Consider the following 20,183-nt stretch of genomic DNA (forward strand, 5'->3'; position numbering starts at 1 on the left):
ACCAAGAAAGATTTATTGTCTCACAGTTCTGGAGTCTAGATGTCTGAAATCGAGGTGTCCAGCAGGATGGTTCTTTCTGAGGACTATGGTGGAAAATTAATTTCATGCCTCTTTCTTGGCTTCAGATTTTTTTCCCTTCCTTTTTGAAATTGTTGGCACCACTTGACTTGTAGATATGTTATTCCAATCTCTGCCTTCATCCTCACATGGTGTTCTTTGTGTCTTTTTACATGGTGCTGTTTTCATGAGGACATTAGTCATGTTGGACTGGTGGGGGGAGTCTATCCTAATTCAATATGACTTTATTTTGGCTTGGTTATTTCCGTAAAATACCCTGTTTCCAAATATGGTTACATTCTGAGATACTGGTGATTAATACTTAAAATATATCCTTTGAGACGGAGGCACAATTCACTTCATTAGAGGTAGGTGATATTCCCATTTTATACATGGGTTAACTAAGGTTACAATATTGAATTAATTTTCCTAAGGTCACAAATCCAGTCAGTGGCAGAGCTGGGATTCACATGAACATTTTGATGACCTCATTCATTATTTAGCAAATAATTTCAGTACTCAAAAAGAAAATAAGATATATATGTCTCCCAGGACTAAGAGTATTGATCATATACTTTCTAGTAGCTTTAGTAATATAGAAGATTCAGCAACACTGACCAACATCAAGGTTTCATTGATGGTACCTGAGCTAAATTTGTGTTTGTCAGAACTTAGTTCTCCATTAATTCTCCAAGCCTGAGCAAGGATAGGGGAAAAAAAAAAAAAGGCCTGGACCTCCAGTCATCTTGAAGTAACTCTCTCTATATAATAACCCTGCAGAGTCTAATAATAGACTGTCCATGTAAAAAGATTTTTAAATGTTCATTATCTACTTAATGGGGAACTGATAAACAGCAATTAGGAGAATTTTTCTGTTTTATTGTGTATGTGGTTTTATATTCAAGATGGTGTCAGAAAATGAAGAGAAAACCTTCCACAGTCATATAGGGGGTTGCACTGGAAGGTCAAAGTTAACGAGCATCATATCTCTGATTCTTTTTCCCAGTTATACTCTAATGTTTATAAATGATTGGCATTTAGAAACTAACTGGCTGCCCATTAATCTGGCTCTGCCCTGAGCACCTCTATTTAATACCCTCTTTAGAAATGATTAAGACAAGCAGAACCTTGGGCCTTTGAAAGAAGCAGATGGGCTTCAGGATGGGGAGAGAGTACTTAAATTGATAAACTGGGGTAAACTGGAATATTTCCATTAGGCCCTTGAATCCCTGGAATACTCCGTTTCCTCCAATAAATAACCCCTATTATACCAATAGTTTGGTAAAATAAAACCTCATCACAAGCTATCCTGACAGTGGTTAGAAATGTCATTCTTTCAGAGTTCCCACTGTGGCTCAGTGGAAAAAAACCTGAGTGGTATCTATGAGGACTCAGGGTTGATCCCTGGCCTCACTCAGTGGGTTAATGGTTCAGCATTGCCATGAGCTGTGGTTTAGTTCATGGCTTTGATCTGTCATGGCTCTGGCTGTGGTGTAGGCCGGATGTGTACCTCCAGTTTGACCCTAGCCTTGGAAAAAGAAGAAAATGTCAACTCTTTCAAGATTCCTGATATTATAATAAATAGGGGATTACTTTCATTAATAAACATAATTTTTCAAAAAAATACAAGTCTTTGGGAAGTTACAGGACATTAGCCATTTACAACGTAATGGAATCCATTAAGTTCCTTCTGCTTTAAAGAGCACTCATTGTAGCTGGTTACAGTGAAAAAGTGGAAATCTTGATGTAGGTCTGGGTCAAAAAAAAGAAGTAAGTAGTTTAGTGCTCAGTAAAGAGAATTTATGATAGAGGTGTCTTGGTTTGTGTGTGTGTAAGCCAGGAGGGTCTATATTCCTTATGCTAGTGCTATAGACCAGAAGTTTAATCTATTTATTTACAGCCATATTTTGATTTGCTTTATTATTGAAGAAAAAATAGATTATTTCCCCTGAGTGCCATAACATTACTTTGTTTATGAGCATTTCAATAATAGATACTTGGAGTATACAATTGTTAGAATAAATTTAAATAACTAAATAATTATCACCTTTGATTACACTTAAGATATGCATTGGGGACATGAATAAAGGAGTTGATATAATAGCAAAACCTCTGCAATTTGTATTAGTAATTGTTGGTAAACCAGGGAGGTAATAGTACATAAAACAGATTTATGTTAATTACACAAAAGTTAATTTTTCCACAGTTGTTATCATTTAAAATACACGTTTTCAAAATTCCAAAGGTATTTCTTATGAAGTAGTTTCACAAATACACATCAAACAACATGTGAACATCCTTTGTTTAGGTACTAAGAAAATGTTGCTAATTATTTGAAGTGAATTTAGCTGACTTCAACTTTAAACTGAATCCAATTTTTTTTTTTTAATGGATGAAAGGGAATAGAAGCAGGAAGGTTTCCTAAGTTAGAGCTGTCCTGATTAACTATACCCCTATTTCTGCCTATGAAGTTTCCAAATGATCTGCTAGAGTTTTAATAAAAATTTCTTCCTAAGGCTTTCCATCCTTAAAAAAAATTAGAATACACAAAATAATTTATTATTAAAAAGGCATACTTCCTTTACTATTAATAAAAAGGCATACTTCCTTCACTGACCCTGGGGTATATATACTCTGTGTATTCTATACAGAATAATGTCTTGTTATGGAGTCTTAAAAGGAATTAAAACTGTTAAACAATGATTGATCCTGACAATAATAAATATCTCATGATAAAATGCTCTCCAGTGTTTTATTATATTCATTGCTATTAGGGTTTTAGGGGATCAATAAATAATACCCTGTTTTTCCCTTCCTGAGCTTAGAATCAATTCAGAATTAAGGCCCAGGAGACAGTGAAATAGAGGTCAAATGGCCAATTTTATAAAGATGATTGGAAAATGTAGTTTTAAAAGTATAGGTAGATAGACTTAATACCCCATCACTGAGTTAAGCAGCAGACTTTCCAACTTAGTTATTGGCACAGCTGAATACCTGAAGACTTTCCTGGTAGGACTGAGTTGTCCCCTCTCGCTTATCACAGAGGATCAAAGAAATCAAAGGGTTCCCATTGTGGCTCCCTGGGTTAAGAACCAGAGATAGTGTCCTTAAGAATGCAGGTTCCATTCCTGCCCTCCCTCAGTGGGTTAGGGATCCAGGGTTGCCTCAAACTATGGCTTGGATTTGGCATTGCTGTGGCTGTGGTGTAGGCCAGCTGCAGCTCCAAGTCAACCCCTAGCCCGGGAATTAACATATGCTGCTGGTGCAGCTAAAGAAAATTTAGATGTGAGGATCAACAGGCATTGAATGAAGCCATAGCCATTTGCAGTAACATGGATGGAACTAGAGACTCTGTACTGAGTGAATTAAGTCAGAAAGAGAAAGACAAATACCATGTGATATCACTCATATCTGGTATCTAATATACAGCACAAATGAACCTTCCCACAGAATAGAAAATCATGGACTTGGAGAATAGACTTGTGGTTGCCCCAGGGGAGGGGGAGGGAGTAGAAGGGATTGGGAGCTTGGGGTTAATGGACACAAACTATTGCTTTTGGAATGGACTAACAATGAGATCCTGCTATGTAGCACTGAGAAATGTGTCTAGATACAATGCAGCATGACAATGGGAGGAAAAAATTATGTATACATGAATGTGTAACTGGGTCCCCATGCTGTACAGAGGAAAAAAAAAAGTGTGTTGGGAGAAATAACAATAAAAAAATAAATAAATAAATAAAAAAGAAAGAAAGAAAGGAGCCATAGTCCACAGAGGGCTGAGCTGTATATGCTCAGTACTTTCTGACTACTTTAGGGATCAGAGGAGTTGGGGAGAAGGCCAAGTGGGTTGTTCTAATGGATACCCTCATGAAAACAAGAAGCATGGGGAAGAAAGATTTTTCCCATCTTCCATCTAGGTTCTCTCAGTTTATGGGTTTTCGCACATCTCAAAATATTTCCCATCATGTTTTTAATTATACATTGAAATATTGAAAAATAAATGCATTATCATTATGCAGACTATAAAGCCAGAAATACAGCGTAATTCTTCCATTATGAAATTCCTAGAGATTGACTAAGGTTCCCTAATTGCCTGACCTTGCTATGTAAAACTCCAAGCAAGTCAAATGCCCAAATTCTTCATTTAAAGTCCAAAGAAATTAACATCTAAAAGCAGTGGCAACTCCTCTGATTCCTGAATAGTGCAGGTAACCTCACTGCTGTCATTCACTAAAATTTGTTCCAGTTCCTTGAGCACTTCAGAAATAGTCCACACTCCAGTAACCACATCCTGATTTTCTCTGTAGTTTTTAAGTATATATTCCTTACAGTTAGTTTTGTATGTTTTTGAAATTTAAATACATTAAATCATGCTGAGTATAATCCTGTCTTTCTTTTGCTACCCTGCGTTTTGAATCATCTATGTTAATGTGCATGGCTGTTGTTCACTGATAGGATAGGCCACAATTTATCACTTCCAATGGGCATAGGCCACAATTCCAGTGGATTGTTATTCCTTTTTATTGTTTCGTCTATTAAGAACAACACTGGTGTGGACACTGATGCAAATATGGAAGGATTCCTTTAGTGTGGGGTCTTCATTTTTCACAGTGAGTAAATAGATTATTACAGCACAAGCTTTATATTTACCAGGTTTTAAAAACATGTAATTCATATCCTATACCAATGAACCAGATACTTAGTGGTAACTGGTAGAAAGAAGATATTAGCTGTGAATCTCATTTGGATCAGCCTTGCCATTCAGCTCTCTGGTTTCCAAAACCTGTGAACTCCTACAAGATCTCCTCTGTCATTAGCTTAATCATGACACCACAATGACCAAGTCTTGGAGGAAATTTCCCTGCAGATACAAGTCTGCACAAAGAAACCATCTTGCTAAATTTAAAAACTTGTAAAGATGGCAGACTCAGACATTGAGTATAAACTGAGTTGACTTTCTCTCCCAAAGGATATATTCAAAACGTTTTCATTTACCTTTCTTACTTGAGTGCTGGATCTCTGGAGCCCCAGTGCTATAATGAATTTGTGGTCTGTCTTATGACATGTCTCACATACTTTCTTGTGAGCAGGATACTCTTTAGTGCTGTACCAACTGCTAGATATGGAAATGCTTAAGCCTATGAAATATGCTTTCTTAGGAGGGTTCATTGTTTAATCTGACATATATTTCATCTGGAAAATCAAGCTTTATTTGAAACTATTAACAGTCCCAAATTATGTGCCTCCTGGTTGGTCTGGTGAAGCCCAATGTTCCTCTAGGAACTATTGCCCAGAATGATCCCTTCCTTTTTTCCCAGACCTTGGAAAATATCTACTCCTTTGGAGACATGAGAAATTTCTTTATTTGCATAATATTTTTTCTGTGTTGCAATGGAGATGTCAGTAATGTTCAATTTCCTGCTTCTCTTCCTTTATGAGTTTCTTGGAGGGTCAGCTAAGTTTTTAACTCGTCAGCTTGTTAAACCTTTTCATACACATCTAGACCTGACACTATTTACAGGTTCAAAATGTTCTGTTTCTTTTTTCTTCCACTTTTCTTTGTGGTATAGGCATTTGTTTGGGCAGTATACTTCTCTAGCTTTTGTTTATGACAGTTAAAAAAAAATAAATGAGTACTGCGTCTCTCAGAAGGAAGTACTTTTCAAAGACATCTTATACAATTTCACCTCCTAACACTGAATAGCCTTGCCCAAGATGTGCATTTCTGTAGAGCATGTAACTCAGACTTGGGTTCAGTATGTTACTGCTACTTCACCACACTATATATAAAGGCATTGTGGAGGTGATGGAATGTAATGAATTTTAGAAATGGAAAAAATTGCAATATGGATAGAGTACAAAGATGGAGGTTATAAAGGTAGGCAAAGGGCTGGGCCATACAAAGTCCTACAGACTGTGGGAAGAATTATGAGCAATAAGGGTTACTCTGCTCCTGAATTTTGAGTCCTTAGAAGGTTTGTGAGGAAGAATAAAACAGCTAAAATCGGAGAAGTATTGTGATATGTAAATGAATGTAAATCATGGCTAAAGGAAATAATAATTTGCTCTGATATGTTGAGGACATTAAAACAGTAACCTCTAGCTAAAGGAAGTCCATTTTTACTGGGCTGAGTTGCTTCCTCTTACTGTTTATGTGCATTTTCCATCACCTTGTAGCCTTTTATCCCAAGACAGTCCAGAAAGCTAAATCCAACCAAAATCATTTAGGTAGCGATGGTGATTGAAGAAAGGGGAATGGAATGGAGTGATGGTTTCCAAATTCTGATCTCATTTTGTGAGTCATTTTGGAGAGGAAAGAGAAAAGACAATTTTTCTTTTTCTTTTTTTTCTCTGCTTATCTCTCCAGGTGGGACTGATTTTAGTTCCAGGAAACAGCTTATCAATAGAATTACTGAATTCATCCACAGAAAAAGTTTATATTTATCATAGCAGAAGACATAAAGCTGTTTAATTACCACATTGCATCTAAGAAATAGGCATACAATCTCTATCCAGTTAAAATAATCACTCAAGAAAAGGTACAGACATGATGAACTTTTGTTCCTTCCAAATGTCTGCGTTTTAGTCTGAGTCTGCAGTTGGTCCATGAACAATGTGGGAGTTAAGAGCACCAAACCCCCTTCAGTCAAAAAAGCTGCCTATAAATTTACATTTGGCCCTTCTTTTACACCACTAGATATCTTCAGATTCAGCCAACCACACAGGTTGTGCATAAATATGCAGTAAAAAAGATCCTCATAAATGGACTCCTGCAGTTCAAACCCATGTTGTTCCAGAATCAACTGTACTTTTTTTTGGCTTGCTATTTTTATATTATAATATTTGAGAATTAACTATTTTTCATCTTCGCCATTCATTACCTCTCCACTTGGCTTTGGACATTAAAACACATTTTAATCAAAACCATTTTTTTTGCCTTTTTTTCGGGCCATACCGTGGCATAAGAACGTTCCCAGGCTCAGTGTCAAATTGGAGTTGCAGCAGCTGGCCTACTCCACAGCCACAACTACACCAGATCCAAGCCACATCTGTAACCTACACCACAGCTCATGGTAACGCCAGACCCTTAACCCACTGAGCGAGGTCAGGGATCAAACCCACATCCTCATGAATACTAATCGAGTTATTAACATGCTGAGCCACAACAGGCACTCCTCAAAGCCATTTCTTTATCCTACATAAATTTTAATTAGCTTGTTATCTCGGGAATCAACTTCAAAGGAATTTTTTAAATTGATTTGATATATTGACAGTGTTTCAGTTCTACATTAGGACTGTATGCAAATGATATTTTCAAGCATTTTTACAGTTTCCAAACTTCTGGTTTGGAATTTCAGCATTAAAATTGCTGAAGATCTCACATAAAAGCTATACTATGAATTAGATTATGCTCCAGTAGTATTGATAATTTCTATTTATTGAGCACTTACTAATTGTCAAGCACTTTAGACTATCATTTATTGATTTACATTTTAATCCTTTCATTCAATGTACTGAATGATCTATTATGTGTCAAGCATTATTTATAGCTGTTCAGTGAGTCAAATCATCAGTGTCTCTACTTTCAGCATGTTAGATCATTAGTGTAAGGACAAATTAGTATCAAACCTCTTTACAGCTAAATAAGGCATCCTATAAGTCTTGCCAGTGCTAAGAAGGAGAGGTGTAGATGCTTCAGAAGGAAAATATAGAGTTGATTGAGGGATGTCCAAGGAGGTGTTTCTCATTCAATTCTCAGTATGACTCAATGAGCTTGCCCTCTGGTATTGGACTGCCTGAATGGGAAACGTGACTCTTCCACCATTGCTATGTAACTTTGGGCAAGTCACTAAATTTTTCTGTGGCTCAGTTTTATAATATGTAAATGGATATAAAGATAGTACCTGGTTGACTAGGTTGCAGTGAGTACTAATTGTTTATAGGAATAACTTGTTTAGTGATAGTAAGATGAAGAGTTAAGATCTGAAACCTAGTTTGACTGACATCGGAAGGCAAGTTTTAATCACTGTTTGATTTTTGCCTGGTGGTTGAGAGAGGCAGACTTTGAAGGAGAGCTGTTCTTTTTTTGGTAATCCAGGTGTAAGTTATAATACTATTGAACATATTAATCTTTTCAAAGTGTGTATGTGGGGGGAGTGCTTCTGAACTCATCTCACTAGGAGATGAGGAGATGCCTCTGCCTACTTCATTGTGGTTACATTGCAGAAGCTTGCTTTCTTTCAGACATATTCCCATATTTGGCATAGGGCACAATGTTTCATTTGTTACTTTTTATTAAGCCATTTGAGTAACAGTATAATAAAATGGTTAAAGGTACAGACTGTGGATCTGGACTCCTGGAGTTCAAATGCTGGCTCTATTACTTACTAGCAGTGTGACCAGGGCTAGGTGTTCATCTCTGGGCCTTAGTGTCTTTTCTATGAGATGGAGACGGTGAGGATAATATGTACCTCCTTAGGCTGTTAGAAGTATCCAGTGAATTAATATGTCTAATGGAGCAGGGCCTGGCCCATAGTGAGCCTTACATGTGTCAAATAACCAACAACAAAAATGCACCCAATTCTTTGATGCAAATTCCATTATTTGAATGTCGTTATCATAAAATCCAGTTCCTGAAGCCACTCTTCAAAACAGCATAAGTGATTTGAAACTTAAGAGTCAGGTTCCCATTAAAAAAACAAAACAAACAAACAAACAAAACCCTTGTCTTAAAATCCAAAACAACCTAATGCCTAGATGTGGACATGGCAAAATAAAGGATGCTAAGCAAGCAAAATGCAGGGTTTTTTTTTTTTTTCCTGTCTCAAGATTGGTGTGATAATTTCACTCCCATGAGAAATCTATAAAAACAAAACAAAAGAAAAATACACTCATAGATATATAGAATCGATTAGTAGTTACTAGAGGGGAAGGGATTTGGGGTGTGTGGGCAAAATAGATAAAGGGGGTCAACTGTATGATGGTAACTAGGCTTGTGGTGGTGATCACTTTGTAGTATATACAGATCTTGAACTATAAATGCTGTACACAATAAATATATATAAATAATAAAATAATTGGTCTGAAGTCTTTCCACATTATTTTTTAATCTACCATGAATAAGGTAAAATTACAACAAATAGAACAGGTTTACCATCCTATCCCCTTGTTGAAAACAGGAACTAAAACATTATCTCCTCAGAAATCACTCAAGAAAACAGGAGGTTAATGTTGCAAATGTAAAATATTCTTTAAAACAACTTCATGCTTCATCACCTGCCATCTGAGTCACAGTGAATACCAACTAGCTGGAAACTGTTTCTAGCTCTTTTAGGTATTTATGAATCACTTTGTATAACACTGTCTACAGGAATAGCTGTGAACACCAAGAACTTCAGTGATTTTTCTCCATGGTATCTAGTTTCTCCAAACACTTGCCTTTATACTTTGTAGAAATAAAAAATATTCTATTTCCAAGAAAATACTTTACAGGAAGGGAAAAAAAGGATATTTATCTTCAAAATGTATCCTCAATCAAACATGTAAAGCAAACACACAAATAGGGTTTTTCTATATATTTTTTTATAAAGCATGATTTCAAGCAGGTGCAAAACCACTCTGGAAATCCAAACATCAGGCTGTAATAGGTCTCAGGGTGCTATAAAGACATGCAGGAGCACATGAGCCAACCAGCAGAAGGATGAAAAACTAGCAGAAGATGGTGTCACCTAGTGAAACTTGCCATGCAACTAAATTTTTAAGGGATTCATTATGGCATCTTCACCGAAGAGAACCAAATGTAGCATGGGGCCAGGCAAGTGGAGTAGATCATTGGAGAATTTGGTAATGAGGAAACAGACTGGGACGAATGGGACACTAAAGGTATGGTAATCAGAGATTAAGTTTCTAGAAAATGGTATTTAACAAATACAGCTTTGGCAGAGCCTAAATAATCAAGAATCAGTTTATTGGCAGAATGATTAAACTTGGTAAGATATTCTGCATACACTGAGGATGAAGGATATTGTTTTGAGACATTGCTCACTGGTTCTACCCCTCCTTCTAGGTTAGAAAATGTGATAGGGTTTTAGTAATTGTTAACATTATGGGGCTAGTTTGGAGAGGTTATGTCTCTTCCACAGTGCTGTGATTAAAGTTGGAATTTTGAGACATCAAGTGCCCAAAGTATAAAGGTGACAGGTACATGAGTAGACGTCATTGGTACCATGAGTAACAAAAAATGAACATATGAAAAGAAGTTGATTCAGTTGATATTTATGTAGTACATTTCAAGCACTAAATTCTAGATTCTAGGCACAGGTATGCAGTGGTAAGTATGACAGGCAAAATGAATGCAGTAGCCCTTCTAGTGGGAGATGGAAACTGATTTTTACAAAAAGTACACAATATCCAAGGGCAATTTTCTATGGAAAACCCTTCCACTTCTTCCTCTCAGTTGCTTACTTTTTGGGATTGCCTAAGGACAGGGAGAGCAATGAGCGTATTGCTATCATTAATCCCTCTGAGCAAAAGGATTTGGGAAAGAAGAGCTGTATCAGCCCTGAAAAGGATGTTGATTTTGACAGTTTGGAGAACTGGTATCTATAGAACTAGCATCTCAAAGCACTTTTATGTAATTAGTTTGTGATTCTATGTATAAACTCTTATAATATTTACCAAACCTGGCAGATATTTTTTTAATGTTTTTTTTTTTCTGCTGTACAGCATGGGGACCAAGTTATTCTTACATGTATACATTTTTTTCCCACCCTTTGTTCTGTTGCAATATAAGTATTTAGACATCGTTCTTGATGCTACTTAGCAGGATCTCCTTGTAAATCCATTCCCAGTTGTATACAATAAAATATTTATTTATTGCAGTTTTCACTAACTAACATGAACCTTTTAAAAGCAGGGATTGAGTATCACTCATATTTGTTTATGATTAATATTTTTTTCCCGAAAGCATGAGGAATATATAAAATTGTAACATAGAGGAAAAAGATGATGTTTTCGAAATGTGGTAGAATCAATTATTCCTATATCAGACTACATTTAATATTATAGGTAGGCGCATTCACATACAATGTGACCAACGTTCATTTATAGAGTTGTAAGATTTATGTGGGAAGAAAAAAACTTAACATTATTTAATAAGTTTGCTGGAATTTAAGTTATCTTAGGCCAAATTAAATCACTCCCTCTTGAGGGCCATGTAATAGCTCTTCATTTGGTAATGTGTATTGTGAATACTAAGAGGATTATATAGTAATAAGTATATTTTTCATAAATTATCTTTGAAAGAAACACCTTGATTCAAAGCAACATTTAGAAAGCATCAATTTACATCAATAGTGAAATAGTTGCTGTAATAGAAAAGGTTTTGTGTATTGGAATAGATAACCTATATTTAATAAATTAGAGCCATTTAAACTAAACCAGGATAATAATATGGAAAATATGTCAACTCATTATCAATTCCTTGCATTCAGTCTGGGGGATTTTTAAATAATTAATAAAGTTGATAAAAATATATCTGGCCCTCAATGTCTATATCCAAGGTCTATAGAACATACTTGCTTTTACTGGAATCTTTTGCTTTCATTAGACCTGCTCTCCTTTCTCCTTCTAAAAATAGATGTAGTTTCCCTTAAAAAAAAGAAAAAAAAATGTAAAAATATGTTCATCCATCAGAAGTTGTAGATAATGGCATGAATCTCTTATAATTCATCATTATGTTATTATTTGAGGAGTGCAATAATTTGGAAAGTTGAATTAATTCACCCCAACTGAGTTAAAATTCAAATTGAGAATGGTAGAAATCAGTACTATATGTGCAGAAGAATTCTTGTGGCTTACAAAATTTTCTGTTATCTATTAAGTCAAATAAATGTATACAGAAATTTAAATAGTACACTTCAACAAGATATTACCCAATCAGATAAATTATGAAGGACATATAAACATTAAAATAGAAGAATGTTGGTTATTAATGTGACTCTTCATACATAAGGCTGTCTTTGTCTTCTTGGATACAAATTCAAAGAAAAATGGAGACCTAAAGAGAACTCATCAAACCTAGTTTTAATTTTTCCCATGCCAATCTATTCAGTCATAAAAATTCTAGAACATACCTTTATTTTATATAAAGTAGATTTTGGATAGAAAGTGCCAAGACTTGGGGTTTGGGATAGCATGTGTGTTGTTTTAATCTCTTTTTCCTGTTAAAGATCATGAAATGGACTGTGAGCAGCTAACTACAGAGATGATATTGAAGAATGAATCATTGTTTACAGTACCTAAAAAATGGGCTCTTAGGAAGGTCAGATCCAAGTTTATCTAAACTTATGGACCCTCATTCATGCACAAGAACCATCTTAGGCATCTTCATAGAGATAACTTAATTCTTGTAACAATTCTCTAAGAACTATTATTAAGATATCCTATTTACAGATAATAATTATCTAAACTAATAAAACTCAAAAGAAGTAGTCAAAACACAAAACACAAACTCTAGTATGCTTAGATTTATTATAATATGGCTGCTTCCTCTGAAGGATCTGAAGTATGCATTGGCAGGTGACTTTCCATTTATATAAAACAGTTGTATTCATTTTGCATTCACTTTTTTTTTCTTCCTTTTTATTTATGTAATACCTTCTGAGAATCTGTGAGCATGATACTGAGCAGAGAAGATGCAGAATTAAGCGTACATGGGAACAGAGTGGTCTAAAGGGCTTAACTGAAAGAAAAAGATAAATTATTTAAATAAGAATATACAAATGGACACAATATAGAATAATTGGAAGGATATATAAGTGCAATTATGTTTAGTAATTTTCAGACAGAAACTAAAGAAAGATAGATGTAGTAGAATTGGGTTTTTTTTGTCTTCGTATATCAGTGTAAAGAGTATGTATAACATAAAAAGGGGATTTGAAATTTCAGTGAATATAATTGAATATAATTCCATAAGTACCAGTGAAAATGACTTGAAGCATATAGCTACATCAAAATAAGCTAATAAAAGGAGTGAAAATAGTTGATGCTTTTAAGATATACATCCAAATGGAAACCCAGGGGTCTAAACATGAAAACTCTGTTACATATTTATCTGATAAGGAAAGGAGAAACAAGTATAGTATCCCTAAGATTCTGCCAGATATTTTTAAGGCAGATTAAGAATATACATGGGATGCTCTGATGACCCCAATTTTTTTTAACATGGCTTGTACATAAATAAGAGCTACCTTTCCTTGGCTCCATCACCACCCTCCAACCTTGATGCTGTCCTTTTCTTGCCTTCAAAAAAAAAATCATACATTCAATGAAGTATATGTCTTAAAGTTACCATTTATCACTCAAAGTGTTTTTAATCTCAACATTCTGCTTAAAATTCTCTTACTGTGTATCAAATGCCTGATAATGAGGACCAACATTTTGTTGTCATCTTGTAGTGCTCTGAAGAACATTTTATATTGCTGACACCCCTTGGCGCCTCAGTCCTTCTACTTCTCTTAAGTTTCTCAGCCAACATTTTTTTTTTTACTATTTTATAACAATTGCTTAGAATAATGCCTGATGAAAAGGATACAAGCAATGTACCTATGGTAAATAAATGATTGACTAAAGGAACTAATTTATAATCTAATTTATAAAATATATTTATGGATACATTTTATATAATATTATAAAATATATACTGAAATAATAAGCAGCAACTTTAGGATGATCATTGCTCCAAAAGGGAGAAGAAAGAGCCAACTTTGCTTTTTACATTTTTGCTGCCTACTCTAGTAATGTTTATGTTCCCCTAAGTATCCATTATTGGTCCCTACTTTTGTGTTCTTCTTTTCTCCCATGTTTCATTTATCACTAAAACACTGATAAATCCCAAATATACATATCCAGTTTATAATTTTCTCCTAAACCCCAAATCTTAATTTCTAGTAGATGACTAGAGCTTCCCAATAAGAGAGTCTACAGGATTCTAAAACTCACTTAAAATTTAGTCTTGTTATTTTTCTACCATTACACAGAATGCATTGCCATCCATGTATTTGGATATGTGTTTCCTATTTGGAATACGTATTTACTACAGTTATACAGTATGTGTGTACAGTTATACAGTATATGTGTACAGTTATACACATGTACTATACACAGTTATACAGAATACAGTATATGTGTATATGTGCAATGTCTATATGTATATATGTCTGTGTGTATACACACAGACAGTGACAGACCAAGCTGTGGGCCTCTATGTGTTAGTTGTGTTCTAGTTCTTTATCTGATGGGTGATTACATGAGATTTCATTTTGTGGTATTTTATTGAACTATATATATTTTGCAAGTTTCTTGCATGGTTTATAACTTACATTAAAGAGATAACTTAAAATGTGAAAATGAAAGAAAATAAACCAAACACTTTTTATGGCTCTCATGAGCAGAATTAAGATACAAGGACACCAATGGAAAAATGGGCAAAAGACCTGAATAGACATTTCTCCAAGCAAGATATACATATGGCTAGCAAACACATGAAAAAATGCTCAGCATCCCTGATTATAAGAGAAATGCAAATCAAAACAACCATGAAATACCACCTCACACCAGTCAGAATGGCCATCATTAATAAGTCCACAAATAACAAGTGCTGGGGGGGGGGGGAAGGGAACCCTCCTGCACTGTTGGTGGGAATGTAAACTGGTACAGCCATTATGGAGAACAGTTAGGAGATACCTTAGAAATCTATACATAGAACTTCCATATGACCCTGCGATCCCACTCTTGGGCATCTATCCAGACAAAACTCTACTTAAAAGAGACACATGCACCCGCATGTTCATTGCAGCACTATTCACAATAGCCAGGACATGGAAGCAACCCAAATGTCCATCAGCAGATGATTGGATTCGGAAGAGGTGGTATATATACACAATGGAATACTACTCAGCCATAAAAAAAGAATGACATAATGCCATTTGCAGCAACATGGATGGAACTAGAGAATCTCCTACTGAGTGAAATGAGTCAGAAAGACAAAGACAAATACCATATGATATCACTTATAACTGGAATCTAATATCCAGCACAAATGAACATCTCCTCAGAAAAGAAAATCATGGACTTGGAGAAGAGACTTGTGGATGCCTGATGGGAGAAGGAGGGAGTGGGAGGGATTGGGAGCTTGGGCTTATCAGATACAACTTGGAATAGGTTTACAAGGAGATCCTGCTGAGTAGCATTGAGAGCTTTGTCTAGATACTCATATTGCAACAGAACAAAGGGTGGGGGAAAAAAAAGTGTACATGTAAGGATAACTTGATCCCCTTGCTGTACAGTGGGAAAAAAAATAAATTATAAAAAAAATTTTTCCTTGTTAAGCTTTTTAAAAGAATAAAGATAACAACAACAACAACAACAACAAAAATCCAAGGACAGAAGCTTCCAGGGGTCAGGACATCCACTGTGCACTTTTGAAGCCAGGCCAGGGAATTCAAAGAGCAGTCTCAACCCACTAGTTGTTCCTTTCGAGTGAACCACTGATCTTAAGTGATTCTAAGCCCTAGAGAAGGAACTTTAATAGATTCATTCTGGGCAGTTTGTTACCAATTAGTGGTCTAGCATTATGTATGTAATTCTGGCCAGATAGCCTAATTTAAATGTTGTAACAATAAGGTGAAGACACCTATTTATAGACACAGAAAACCATATATACATAGTGCGAACTTCTTTTCACATCTATTGTATTCTTCATTTTCTTTTATGGAAAGGTAGGTTTTTTCAGTACATGTACAATATATACTTTCAAACTTAATTCCCAAGTCAAAAGGAAAGGCGATCATCATATGTTTAAAAAATAATCTCCTTTACTTTATAGTAATAATGGTTAGAAGTTCAATAGTTTTCCTCAAACACAGAGGCAGGCAAGCATATTTACAAAAGGCCTCACAGTGTTTGCCATCACCTTTACACAAGACAACATTTATAAAACCTTTGCATCCCACAGCAGGTGCTAGGCCTTCTCTTGGGAATATTGCCTTTCATTTGAACTTCAAATACCTTTAAAAAGTAGAGGCTGCATTTTAATATAATTTGGAAATCAAAACTCTTTTATTTTTGTCATTATAATATCTTCCATGGATTTACTTTTCAAAAATGAATCAAAGTCAAAACTAATTACTGTCTGGTAGCCAGCAAAAGCAGAAAAATAGGGGAAATATTTTAAAAAATGAAGTTTGATTTCCTTACCCATAAGAAAAATAAATTTATGTGATATATATTAGGAAGTTTCAAGTACATTTAGTGATAATATACCTTCTTTTGAGAATTTAGAGAATTAAACTTAGTAATTATTATGGTCACCTGAATAGTTAGAAACATATTTTCAAGATCAAGACAATATTTTCTTAGCTTAAATGGGACATATGGGATTAAATAAACACTTCAGTTTAAGAGAAAACACATTTTGTCCTAGAAAAAATAAAAGATTTCCTAAGGTGTTTTCATTAGTCTATAATATTTATAAATATAATAATGTTATAGAACTATAAAATTTATGAAATTTGTTGTGTATCGATTTTTTTTGGTCTTTTTGCCATTTTTTGGGTCGGTCCCGCGGCATATGGAGGTTCTCAGGCTAGGGGTCCAATCGGAGCTGTAGCCGCCAGCCTACACCAGAGCCACAGCAATGTGGGATAGAGCTGTGTCTGCAACCTACACTGCAGCTCATGGCGATGCCGGATCCTTAACCCACTGAGCAAGATCAGGGATCAAACCCGCAACCTCACGGTCACGTTCGTTTACCATTGAGCCACAATGGGAACTCCTGTGTATTGATTTTAAAGCAAAAAACTAATTTTTTTTTTTTCTAATTAGGCTTGGACTCCTGAATCATCTGGTGACTTCAAGATTCTGGTAAGACTCCTTTTCCCCTGTAATACTGTCAATATTTTCATTTCCTTTGCCACAAAATTTTGGAGGTTGTCGTTCTTCCCATTTCAAGCTCAATCCCTTTTCCTTAGCTCTCCCTTCATTTCCATTTTCTGTGATTGAATCTTCTAATGGCAATAGAAGAAGGTCAATTACATCTTAATCCATATTGGATGATCTATTAAGTCCAGATACTTGAAGATTCAACTTCATGGGTCAGGAGAATATTCCAAAGAGGGGTAGCATGTGTTTCTTAAAGAAATAAAAATCACCACTGAGAGAGTCTGAAAAAAGGAAAGAGGATTATTCAGGTAAAATGCAAAAAGTTTCCATTTGAAAATATGTTCTTTTTAAAGAGATCAAAAGCAACAGTGAAGTAAAATCCTCAGAGGAGCAGCATATGACGAGTGCATTTTTCAAAAGGTTTTCATTGCTACAGTGTTCATATTATAGTTTACATGTTATTACAAGTAGACATACACTGAAGGCACTCTTCTTTTCAGTATGAAAACTGTTAAATTCTTACGGCCTTTGTATGGACCATCCATTATAGGCTTAGGGAAGATGGACCATTTAATTAAAATGATGACTAGTTGAGGTAGAAGCTTTTCTATAAGTTTCAGTTTTCCAAACAGAACTCACACTCCACCTGGTCTTTTTTTTTCCCTCCAAATATTATAGAAATATTGCTCACATTCAAATTCATGTATCGGGATTTTATTATGTTTTGAATCTATGTAACATTATAAAACATAGTTGATCTCTATTCTATCTTACATTTTTTTCAATAATACTCTGTCTTGGATTCTTGTGTATTTTGGAAGTCAACAACTTTCCTGATTTCTAGTAACCCTTTCTATAATATTCAGTTAAGAGTACTATGAAATTCCACCTATCTACATTGCCGGGGTATGGTCTTATACACCATTCTTTGCTAGTAACTGACCGTAGCTCAGTTAGAGTGTATGGGTGGTGAGAATGCCCCATGTCTTTATTATTGTGAATTGCCTGTTGATCCAAATTACTTCCCTGGCTTTCCAAACTAGTATCTTTTGGTCATTTTATCATGACTTTACTGTGCTGCATCAGGCCATATGCAGTCTACAGCTTCTGCCAAACAGTATCATTCTCAGGATGAGGATGAGGGTCAACCTCCTACTCCTTTCAACACTTTCAGCATCGACAAAGCATTTGATGTATTATCATGAAAATGGGGAGACAAACATAATATTAATGTTTCCTGGATTTTTTTCCCCATCCTAAACCTTTTTGTTGCATTTGTTGGATCTGGACTTTGCTCCTCTAATTATCCTTTTTCTCTGAATTCTACCTTCCCATTTCATTTTAAGCTGACAGTGTGTTTTTGCAATTCTGCTTATCGCAATCATCATCTGGGTCTTCCACCATACTCTAATGCCTTTTATTTATTTATTTATTTATTTATTTATTTATTTATTTATTTTTGGCTATTTTAGGTCTGCGCTCACAGCATATGGAGGTTTCTAGGCTAGGGGTCCAATTGGAGCTGTAGCCTCCGGCCTATGCCACAGCCACAGCAATGCAGGATCTGTGCTGTGTCTTCAACCTTTACCATAGCTCAGGGCAACACCAGATCCTTAACCCACTGAGCGAGGCCAGGGATCGAACTCACATCCTCATGGATCCTAATCGTGTTCGTTAACCGCTGAGCCACGAAGGGAAATCCAATTTATGCCATTTCTAATCCATTTCATGAATAGACAGATGATTCATTTAAAACAACATTTATTTTTGTACTTACATAACCTGCTGTATTTCCTATAGGGATTTTTCCCCCTAATCTAAGGATTCTCCCCCTAACTTGTTCAATAAGAGTTAATTGAGTACTGCCACATTCACTCAAAAGTGATCTTCCTTGAGTACATAACAAGGAACTCAAAGCCAATTACAACAGTAAGTTCTTTCCTCTCACAGCCCCATGTCACTATTTTTGCTTCTGTGAACAGGGTAATCTTCCTTGTCTGCCTGTACACTGATTTGCTATTCTTCTCTCCAGGCCAAGTTCAACCCTCATTTTCTCATGGAATTCTGCACTGTTTTAAACATGGTGGTTGATTCCCCATCTCCCTGACCTCTTAATTTTCATAAGGAAAATAAAGGTCACAAAGTTTAGCACTTTAGCTTATATGTTCTAAGGGTTTGTATTGTGTGCTTATTTCCTGCTGAGCAATTTTGCAGCCTTATTAAATGAGTTAGCAATGCCCTCTTGTGCCACTTACCTTAGCATACCTTACATGTAGCCCTGTGTTTAGTAGTTCACCAAGAAATAATTTCAAGTGACTAATTTATTTATAATCTCATCTATATACTATACTATAAAGCTCAAAGTTAACATTTGATTTCTATCTTGTTTGCTTCTATCCAATAATGATTTTTAGTAGGAAAAAATGACATGAACATGAGGACTGATTAATATATAATTCTGAATTTGTTTTAGGTAATACTGATACAGTCTAGAAAATGTTTTTAGAGTGTAATTCAGGAAAAAGAAAATAAATGTAAAATTCAAACCAAAATCTTATTGAAAGGTAAAATGAACAATAATATGTAAAGCACTAAAATTAAATTAAAATATATTCTATTCATCATATAATTTTTATACTATAAAAGTAATAGTTACTACATGCTAGCAATACAAATTTACTTCCATACAAACAGCTAACATTGCCTACACTGAAGTTGAAAATATTTACACAAAGTCTTATTGCAGCATTTTTTCACTTATATAAAACAATGTCTTTAATGTTTATGACTCACTGATTTTTGTATATGTGTGTGCAATTGCCACAATCTGTTCCAGTTCATAAATTTTATTTTCTGCACCTGGAGTTTCGACATTTTAAGAGGTCAAAATAATAACACATGCACAATTATGTACAGTTGAAGGGAATCACTTCAGTTGAAGAATTCACTGTGTATCAGGTGGTTTGCTAAGTGCTTTTTAAAATATTCACAGTCTCAATTCAAACTTCTAGTCACACTGAGGCATGCATTTTGGTCACTATTTTAGATCTGAGGAGACAAATGCTCAAAGAATTTAATTCATCTCCAATCACTTAATCAAGATTCTGAGATTTAAATCTATTCCTAGGATGATAAAGACCATTTTCCCAAGGAAAAAATAAGCTTTTCCTATTAAGCTTTTA

General features: G+C 35.1%; 1 long non-coding RNA gene across 1 annotated transcript in view; it reads left to right on the forward strand.

Annotated features, from left to right (window-relative positions):
- Positions 1-16,985, forward strand: part of LOC125121272 (uncharacterized) — a 179,209-nt gene extending 162,224 nt beyond the window's left edge. The window contains exon 3 of the long non-coding RNA XR_007133421.1: positions 16,945-16,985. This is a non-coding gene — a long non-coding RNA (uncharacterized LOC125121272). The remainder of the gene's footprint in view (positions 1-16,944) is intronic.
- The last annotated feature ends 3,198 nt before the right edge of the window (positions 16,986-20,183 follow it).

Source organism: Phacochoerus africanus, chromosome 2 (assembly GCF_016906955.1).
Source record: "Phacochoerus africanus isolate WHEZ1 chromosome 2, ROS_Pafr_v1, whole genome shotgun sequence".
Lineage (NCBI taxonomy): Eukaryota > Metazoa > Chordata > Mammalia > Artiodactyla > Suidae > Phacochoerus > Phacochoerus africanus.